Source organism: Poeciliopsis prolifica, unplaced genomic scaffold, assembly GCF_027474105.1.
Source record: "Poeciliopsis prolifica strain line A6 unplaced genomic scaffold, Auburn_PproV2 SCAFFOLD165, whole genome shotgun sequence".
In the NCBI taxonomy this organism is placed as follows: domain Eukaryota; kingdom Metazoa; phylum Chordata; class Actinopteri; order Cyprinodontiformes; family Poeciliidae; genus Poeciliopsis; species Poeciliopsis prolifica.
This window is the reverse complement of record NW_026562540.1, coordinates 153,993-163,889: the sequence shown is the minus strand read 5'-3', so window position 1 is coordinate 163,889 and position 9,897 is coordinate 153,993. Positions and strand designations below refer to the sequence as shown.

The 9,897-nt window shown below is 43.4% G+C and overlaps 1 pseudogene; it reads right to left on the bottom strand.

Moving 5' to 3' along the window:
- Positions 1 to 839: 839 nt before the first annotated feature.
- On the bottom strand, positions 840 to 8,353 carry LOC129356318 (rab5 GDP/GTP exchange factor-like; annotated as a pseudogene).
- Positions 8,354 to 9,897: the final 1,544 nt, after the last annotated feature.

Genomic DNA, 9,897 nt, shown 5'->3' with positions numbered 1-9,897 from the left:
ATCTTGTGCAAAACTTTTCAAATCGGGACCATGTGAAGTGGAAACCCAGCTCCTGCTACTCCACCTCGTTTGCTTCTGCACCAGATTTTAAACTTCTGACTCAGAGAAACTTCCAATCTGTTTCAGCTCCTCAGGACTTGGGGTCAAAGTTCAGCCTGAACTCCAGCTTTTGAGACGCTGAGAAGAACAACACTGTCGTCACGGTTACGTGTGAGCGCAGTGTCGTCACGGTTACGTGTGAGCGCAGTGTCGTCACGGTTACGTGTGAGCGCAGTGTCGTCACGGTTACGTGTGAGCGCAGTGTCGTCACGGTTACGTGTGAGCGCAGTGTCGTCACGGTTACGTGTGAGCGCAGTGTCGTCACGGTTACGTGTGAGCGCAGGCTGACAGTCGGAGTTAAATCCGTGACCCGACATGTGGCGCTCAAACTCGTCTGGGGAAAGGTTGAGACTGAGCGTCCAGCTTCTCGATGAAGGCCACGGCGCAGCACTGCAACACAGACACAGCCGTTAGCGCTGCGCCGTCCGCAGGTAGCTTCGGCCACTAACCAGATGCAGAGGCGCTAACTAGCTACTGTGCTAACTAGCTGCCATTGCTAACCGGCCTTCTGATGCAGTTTCCTCTGGTCTGAACAGGAAGCATCTAAACCAAAAAAGCAGAAAAAGTTTGACCAAAAAGATGAAGAGAAATTTGCTTTGATGGCATCAGGAGAAAAATCAGTTTCTGCCTTTTTACAGTGAATATTTTCATGCAACGCGTTTTAACAAAAACTTGAACTTACTGCAGCGCTGTTAGTTGGACGCCGTGAGGCAAAGTTAATCTTGGACAAAAGTTTTGGATTAATAATATTTTTTATTTCGCCAAAACAAAAATGTTTGGACCATTTGTGAAATATTAAACCAACACGTTAATGTGAACCATCCTTTTAAAGAAAAATCATTTAGGTTTTACTTTTAAACACATTTTCATTTTAACATTTCAATTAAATGGTTTTTGTTCAGTTAGTGACATAAAGTTTATTCAAGAAAGTTTCAAGCTTGTTGCCCCACTAAACATATTTAACACTTAAGTCACAAATGCATAAATTGTTTCTAATTTTAGAAATTCCTAAAACAATTCATACTAATAAAACAGAAAATCTGCTCTATTGCCAGCGTTGGGTTTGAATAAATTAATTTTATTTGCTTGCAATGAAAAAGTTATGTGGCACACAAATTAAAAATAACAAAATAGGAAACTTATTTGCAAATTCTTCAATTTATCTTCAAACAAAAAGTTAAAATCAGTTAAAATGCCTCTATTGTCAAGTCAAAAACAAAAATGTACCGTAAATTAGAGTGAATGTTTTAAAGGCGTTTTTATGTTCAGTCTGAAATCAGAATCACTTTATTAAGACAAAGTGATTCTGAAATGAACCAAAACAGATTCAGTCACGTATATTTAAACTCAATATGAATGTATATTAATGCATAGATATTTGAACTAATCAAATATTCACAGATTCACTGTATTGGACTTTAACAAAGTGTTAATTGTTTACCCCGAATCAGTGATGTCATCTGGGCGCGATGACATCACTGATCTGATTTCCCAAACATGTACATTTTTAAACCCCCAAATTTGATTAATCAATCAAATGGATTGATCGCTAGCTGTGTGACGATCTGCTGATAAATCAATGGATCTGAATCAGTTTTCAGGTGTTGCTGTTGCAGGTCCGGCTCCTGGGCGTTGAGGTCGGTTCTGAAGTTTCTGGTTTCCTCTCTAGCCGACAAACATGTGGGGCTTGATGGGCGCCAGCAGGTTCTCGCCGTCCACGCCGCTGGCGTCGATGGCCGAAGCCTTGGAGGCCTTGGCGTCCAGAGGATACCTGTCCAAGATGTGGCGGACGTCTCGCCGGATGCCGTCGGTCCAGGTCAGGAGGTCGGCCTGCAGGCTGAGCGCCGCCGCCGTCACGGCCTCCTGCCTGGCGCTCAGGCCCGACAGCAGCTGCAGGTTGTGGCTCAGCCGGGCCAGGACCGGGCCGGCGGCGCCGCTGACTCCGGGTCCGCCGTCGGGCCGTCCGTCCTCCGAACCGCTGCATCGGGGCGAGGCGTGACCTGACATGTGGCGCTCAAACTCGTCTGGGGAAAGGTTGAGAGACTGAGCGTCCAGCTTCTCGATGAAGGCCACGGCGCAGCACTGCAACACAGACACAGCCGTTAGCGCTGCGCCGTCCGCAGGTAGCTTCGGCCACTAACCAGATGCAGAGGCGCTAACTAGCTACTGTGCTAACTAGCTGCCATTGCTAACCGGCCTTCTGATGCAGAGTTTCCTCTGGTCTGAACAGGAAGTGATGGGCGCCATCTTGGTTGGTAAAGCATGGCGGAGCTGCGGCTTTCTGACCAACTGGAAGAAAATCTGCTGACACTTTTAAATCTGTCCAAGCAGCTACCATGAATTTAATTGGACTTTATTTACAGTTTCACTGGATCCTAATCTGGGTGAATCTGAACTGTAACTTCTGAACTCAGTTCCAGTTCACTGACTGAACAGATTCAGTTTCTCTCTTGATAAGCGAGTAAGGAGTGAAGCGGACCAGGTTGGTGAAGTAGTATCCGTCCTCTCCGGTCATCAGCCGGCTCGGGTTGCAGAAGCGGGTGATGTACTGGATGTTGGACTGCAGCCGCGGCGGGTTGGCCTTCAGCACGATGTAGATGAGTGCCGGCAGGAAGTCGTCGGCGGACGCCGGCTCGTTCTTGGTGATCCTGATGGCGCTGAAGATGTGTTTGCTGCAGCGAGTGATGCAGGCCAGCTTGTCCCGCGGAACGCGCTTCGAGTCCATCTCGATGATGTGTCTGCAACCAGACCACAGGTTTTTCCTGCCTTCAGTCGCAATGCTGCTGCCATTAAAACTGATCAGGATTTACAGCCATTTGACAAACAACCCCATCGCACTAAACCGAAACAGAGAAGAAACGTTTACGAACGTAAACCGTAAAATTTGCAAAACGAGCCGTAAAGTTCTAGAAAGAATCCTAATTATTTTATTGGCTGATGGAATCGCTGCTTCTCACCTGTTATGGCTCTAACCACGTTCTCTGACACTTCGGCCGTTTCTTCCTCCATGGAGACACACAGCATCTGGACGGTGACCCAGTGCAACGCCCTGCAGACACACGAGGCTAACCGCATCAGGCTAACGGCTCAGTGCGGCGCCCCCTGGGGATAACAAGGCTCAGCACAGTGCGTCCCCTGGGGGTGAAGCGCCACCCAGGGGACGCTGACATGCAGTGTGCAGGTGTGCTCATGTAGAAACAAGGAGCTGAGCTTTAAACGCTGCTCGGTAGCAAAATTCAGACAGAAACTTTCAGAGAGTTTCCTGACACGAGATGAAGGTGATGCTGAGAGTGATGAAGAGCTGACCTGATCCGGTCCTGGGTTGCCAGGTCCTTCTTCTCGTCATCCGTGGTTTCTGGGCAGAAGACACTCTTGTACAGGCGGGTCATGATGTATTTTTCCACCTGGTCCATCACCTGATCCACCGACTCTGACGACCTGATGAGAAACACAATGAGACGCTGCTGCTGCCACCTGGTGGCTGGCTCAGGTCACACTGATTCATTCATCTAGAATAATTACCACGTAGCGTCGCTGCGCTAACCTTTAAAGTGGCTCATGAGGCGGTCAGCCAAACTCTGGTAGAAATCCTGAACGCACTCCGACAGCTCCTCTGCTCCCAGGTCCTGTCCAGAGCAAACAAAAGGCTAGTGGCTAACGCAGCTACTCGCTAACACTGAAAACACAGAACTACAGTCACAAAAATAACAAGCAGCTATCGCAGCTATCAGCAAACTGCTAGTGCTAAGCACACAGAGTCATGCTAATAGCTAGCAGCTAACGTTAAGCACAGAGTCGTGCTAATAGCTACCGGCTAACGTTAAGGACACAGAGTTGCGCTAATATCTAGTGGCTAATGTTAAGCACACAGAGCTGTGCTAATAGCTAGCGGCTAACGTTAAGGACACACAGTCACTTACTGGCTCTTTAACAGAACCCTACAGACTTTTTATTAAACTTGTTTCTATTTTTAAAGTTTTTTTTATTGATCTGATCAGATTTGAAGCTATTAATCGGATAAAATAAAAATGAATAATAGTGATAATCACAATCATTCATTTTATTCTTGGTTAATATTCAAAGAATTGTGAACTAACTTAGTAATCATAGTTCGTTGGTAAAATAATTTGTAGACATAATATGTAACTGTCAGTGAAATAATAATCAGAAATAACAACTTTCAAACGTCCATCTGTGTGAAATTTCCTAAAATAAATGTCCTATAGCAAGGGTGCTCAAACTTTTTGAGACCAACATCTACTTTTTCTCTACCAGCCGGCTGAGATCTACCTCATGGCATGAAGTCATACAAATTATAAATTAAACCCTATTGACTCATTTTCTATGCAAATATCCATCAGTTATATCAGAAATGATAAAGTGATAGAAATGATAATGCAGTTTCTTCCTCAGTGAGATTCTGACAGTGGGAGCAGGTTACTGGTTTCAACAGGTTACTGGTTTCAGCAGGTTACTGGTTTCAGCAGGTTACTGGTTTCAGCAGGTTACTGGTTTCAACAGGTTACTGGTTTCTCAATCAGAAGCTGGTTGTAAACCTGAGGCCAGCAGCTGTCAGTCAGTTCTGGTAGATCCAAATTTGGTTTGATGACGTCAATATGAGAAACTGCAGACTGATGGGAGGAAGCAAAGAGCTCTGCAGAGGGAAAGGCAAATCTTCTGAATCTGGGATATAATTAATGTAATTTGACACAATTATTGTGGTAGAAGCCATTTGTTTGTTAAATTAATCAAATATATTTGTCCTATTTGATGTTGGTTGTGACGTTTACTGCAAACGAATGAGGTCATCAGTCCAAGTCTGTCGTTTATTGAACGTTCAGAAACTCCAGCGGCTGTGATGAACCACAGCGAAGGAAAACAAAGTAGAATAACCTGAACAACTCAGAACCTCTCGCACCTTTTCACTCTTTTTCTCTCTTTATTGTTAAGCACACCTGTTGCCGTGGCAACCGCCTGCGCCCCGCAAGGCGAGCAAAGATTACGTTAAAAACGTTCAGTCCGTTACGATATCAGGTTTCAGGCTTTATTATTATTTAATGAAGCTACAAACGTTTTGGATCTTAGTGAATATTTTTGATAAGTCTGTCAGAAGAGGAAGTGCTGCTCTCAGCGTCCTGCAGAGATCCACTCAAAACCTGATGCAGATCGACCGGCAGATCGTGATCGACCGGCAGATCGTGATCGACCGGCAGATCGTGATCGACCGGCAGATCGCGATCGACGTTTTGAGCACCCCTGTCCTATACCTAACTGATTGATTGATTGATTGACTGGTTGATGGATTGGTTGGTGGCTCAGCGATCCGTCCTCACCTTCTTGTTGGACATGCTGACCAGGAAGGCCCGGCACTGCTTATGGATCTCTCTGCCGGGTTTGTGAAGGTTCTTCAAGAACTCCACAAAGTCTTTGGACACCTGGTCGGCGTCAAAGCTGGCGCGGCGGCTGATGGACGGAGACGCTGATTTTCCCTCCAGAGGCTCTGATCAGAAAAAGGGATTATCATTCAGACTTTCTCTCCTTTCCTCAACCTAAGCCATTTCTCACAATTAATCGTAATAAATCAATTATTAAAATAATCAACTAATTTAGTCACAGATTAATTAACTGCAGAATAAAACATCAATAAAAACAAACACAACAGAACCAGAAATATAAAGATTTCTGAAGTCTGTAAACAAACAATATTCACGATCAGATGGAAATTATTCTGCTAATTTGAATTTTTGATTAATTAATTGCTTATTGCAGTAGGATTAGCTGTAAAACGCAGTTATCAAACAAGATGGCTACCCTGGGTGATGACATCACCTTGAACTACAGAAACCCAAAGAGTTCATGGTGGAAAATAAATCCAGATTTTCCAGAAATTAAATTTCTCAAACCAATTTATCACCAAAACTGATCAATTGGCAATATCAATTTATTGCCCCGTTTGTATGAAGTTTAAAAACGGAGCCGATCCTCTCAGAGGCAGATAGGCGAAGCGGGCCGAAGCGAGCAGCACCTTTCTTAGCGGCGGTTCGAGACGAAGGGCTGAAGAACTTCTTCACCGTTGTCACTTTGCGAGTTTTCTCGTTGGTTTTCTTCTCCTCAAACTTTGAGAACGGGGCGAGCGCGGTGTGACCTGCGGCGTGACCTGCGGCGTGACCTGCGGCGACCTGCGGCGGCCGAGCCGTGCGCCACGTGGCTGCTGGCGTACGCCTCCTCCTCCTCTCTCTGCAACCTGCGTCGGGGACACGTTGAGCCGGGCGCACTGAGCTGAAACGGCGGCCATGTTCGGCGGCTGCCCTTACTTTTCCGCCAAGGCCCAGTCATCCTGGATCTGCTTCTGCCGGACCGCTGGTACTCCTCCCGCCAGCACTTGGAGCACAGGCCCTGCCATGCGGCGTTGCCGTAGTAACCGCATCCTTTTTTGCACAGGAGGTCCGACTGGTCGACGTGGATGCCCCGCCGCTCTGTCCGCTGACTCATGGTGGCGTGGAGAGGAAAACGCTCCGCTTGTTTGGTTGGTTTGTGTCTCAGTTTGAACTAAAATGTTGTTCATTAACTTCCTCTGCTGGAAATAAACACAGACACTGAAACTCATCAATAAAAGACTGAACTTTCCTTCACAGAGCTTCATCTGCAGTTACAATCTGAACTTTAGTCATTGGAGTCTGGTGTTTAACGTCTGTCTGTTTCTCGTCATTCAGGTTATCTTAGACATTGTGAAGAAAAATAACCGCCAAGGCATCTACATTTATTTTGTTTCAAACACTTGTTCCTTTTATTTGCATTTAGTGTTAGTCCCTTTTCTCTTCTCTGATCTAGTTTTTATTCCACTACATGATACTGCATGTTCATTCATTTATTAAATTAATGAAGAGGAGAAAGTTGCTCTACTGCCATCTAGCGGTAAATGTGTAGATTGCGGCTTATTTTGTTCAAACCATCTTTAGAACAAAATCTAGTTTTCATTCTCTTCCTTCCTCTTTTGCCAAGCTGGCACTGAAAATTGTTGACGGAACTGAATAAACAAAAAGGTAATTTCCTCAAGTTCTGAACAGTCTTAGTCTAAAATGCCTGTTTTTTTTTAGGAAGTGACGAAGTGAAGAGGAACTGGAAAAGCCTGTGAATCTACCAAGGTCACAGAAATGATCTGCTTCTTTCATTTCCTGCTTAATGTTTATGTCCCTGAACTCCACTGAGTTCAGAAGATTTTGTTGAACTTGATTAACTAGGAAGCTGAATCGGCTTCTGAGATTTCTTGACTTTTATCGAAATTATATCTCTAAACTACTTTGTTAAAATACATACTTTGTAGTTAATATCCTCTGTTATGTTATAGACATAGTATGACACAGTATGAATTAAAGCATTCTTAACATTTATCTAAAATAATTGTTATTGATAAAGTCCAGCATGATTGATTTTGTATTAAATGAATAATTTTACGCTCCTGCAACATAAAATGTTAATTTTAAAGCTGAAAATAAATAAAGTTCATATAAATAACACCACTTTCTCAAAAACGGACCAGGTGCTTGAGGCACCAAAGATTTGCTGTTATTCTCCTATGAACAGAAAAAATGACATAAAATGATGTTTATTCCTGTGTAGTGTATAAAAAGAGTTAGGATGGAAAACATCAGCTGAAGCCTGCACATAAAATCAGGTTAAATCCTCACAATCTGCCTGTTTGCGCCCAGAAGGTTCATTAATCACTCTGTTATTAAAGCACTTAACAATAAATAATCAATTTCAACCTGGTGACATCACGAGGCCTGCTGGACTTTAACCGAGTTAACTTTATTACCTTCACGGATAAGCTGTGATTCGTCGCTCGGTGAATAAACGCGCATCCTTCGTTTCCGAGTCTTCGTTAATTTGCTCTTGTTTCCTACAAACGGCGGGAGTTTAGGCGGCTAACAGTTAGCTCTGCTTTAGCAGCGGCTCGCGGAACCTAACGGTCTCCTGTAAGTTCAATACTGACGTTTTATCGGGACTAAAATGTTGCAACCCGTCGGCCTGCTTGGCGACTCACCAGTTATGTTTTCACCGACAGGAACCGAACCGACCAGCTCCCCCTCTGCGTCCCCGGCCGATGACGGGGCACGCTTCGAAGAGGCGCACGATGACGTCATCGCGTTGAGCAAAGCACGTCCGTTGGCTTCTGACCAAGAAACGTCTTTTTATCTGTCAAAGCAGCTTCACAACACGACTTTTAAAACTAATTCGTGCTTAGTGGCTGCGACCGTTGGTTATTTGTTTGTGTTTCCTGATTCAAGGTCCAATTTTTAAACGTTTGGTCAGTGACGTCACAAAACCCCAGTCAAACGATTCCATGACGTAAAGACCGAGAATCGAAACACCAGGATATTCTGCCGGAAGTACGGCAGAATATTCGTAATGCAATAAGTTTTTATGCTGGAGTCACAGCCATTAAAGAAGACCTCAGGGCCGGCCCAAGGCACAGGCAAACTAAGCAGCCCCTTAGTGCCCAGGGCCACTGTGGGCCCCCTCAGTGGAGCTGATTTATTATGTTTTTTAGTAATAATTTCTGTCACAATTTCACTATGAATGATCTGCTTTTACAATCATACATATTTGATAATGTATGTAGAAACCATTGTTTTATGGATAAAAAGAATAATAAATTGCTCTTGGGGCCCCCTGGTGGCCGCGGTAAGTAACACACTTTCATGGTGACATGAGCTGCAGAGCATCCAAACGTCCCAAACTCCAGTCAGACGATGAGTCAGCAAAACTATGTCTCAGAAAAGGACTTATCCTTCAGGGAGGGAAAAGAAAGAGATAGCACAGAAAGAAGCCAAGTAAAGGTTTGTTTTAATGTTCATTTGTAATGTAAAAGATGAGTAAAGTTGCAAATAGAAAATTAGCTTAATAGCGACTTGGACCGGTCCAGTTCAACAAGAAGGACTTGCAGCAAACAGGAAGGGCGACGGACCGCTGTCAGCTTCAGACCTTATATGGAAATGGGACCATTTCACTCCGGAAGTGAAGGGGGCGCCGATTCCTACATTATCCGCGGTCTCCCGTTTTTATCTTCTTTTGAAATCTGCTATATTTTCACCTTTAGGAAAGATTTTCACTCTCAGCATGTATTTGCACTTCTGTCTTTTATTTACTTCACAGTTTTTAACTAATTCTGTAGCTTTTGTGTATTTCTCAATCTGCATCTTTTCGGGCCTGATACTGCCTCTAGAGGCGTGGGGAGGTAACACAACTAATATAACAGCATTACTAAATCAGAATAGCACAAAGTCTTTAGTACTTCTTAATTCTGGCATTACTGGAACCGTAAAAGATCAATTATCTTATAAAACCCCATATTTGTTCATTTTCTTAACATTCTAGAGCTAATTAAATGACATAATACTTTCACACATTATAAATAATATCTATATATCTCTATCAATTATAGGAGGAACTAAAGAAATAAGGAGACATAAAAACAACATGATCAACTACAATAAAAATACAAATTGCAATGTATACATATGAAATTTAACTGATCAAAAGTCAATTACAAACAAATAAATTTGGCTCAAAAGAAAAACAACCCAGGTCGTTAAACAGATACAAGCAAAAATTCACATTTTTGTTTTTATAGTGCCATGTATGTTATTCTGAGAAACTTTTTGTTGGAAAAGTCTCATATATAGGAAAAAATAAGATGAAACTATTTAGTTTATCAACATGAAAATTTTCCTCTAAAACAATAAATTCTATTCATTGAATCACATCATCAATAATTTATGAATAGAGTAAAACAGT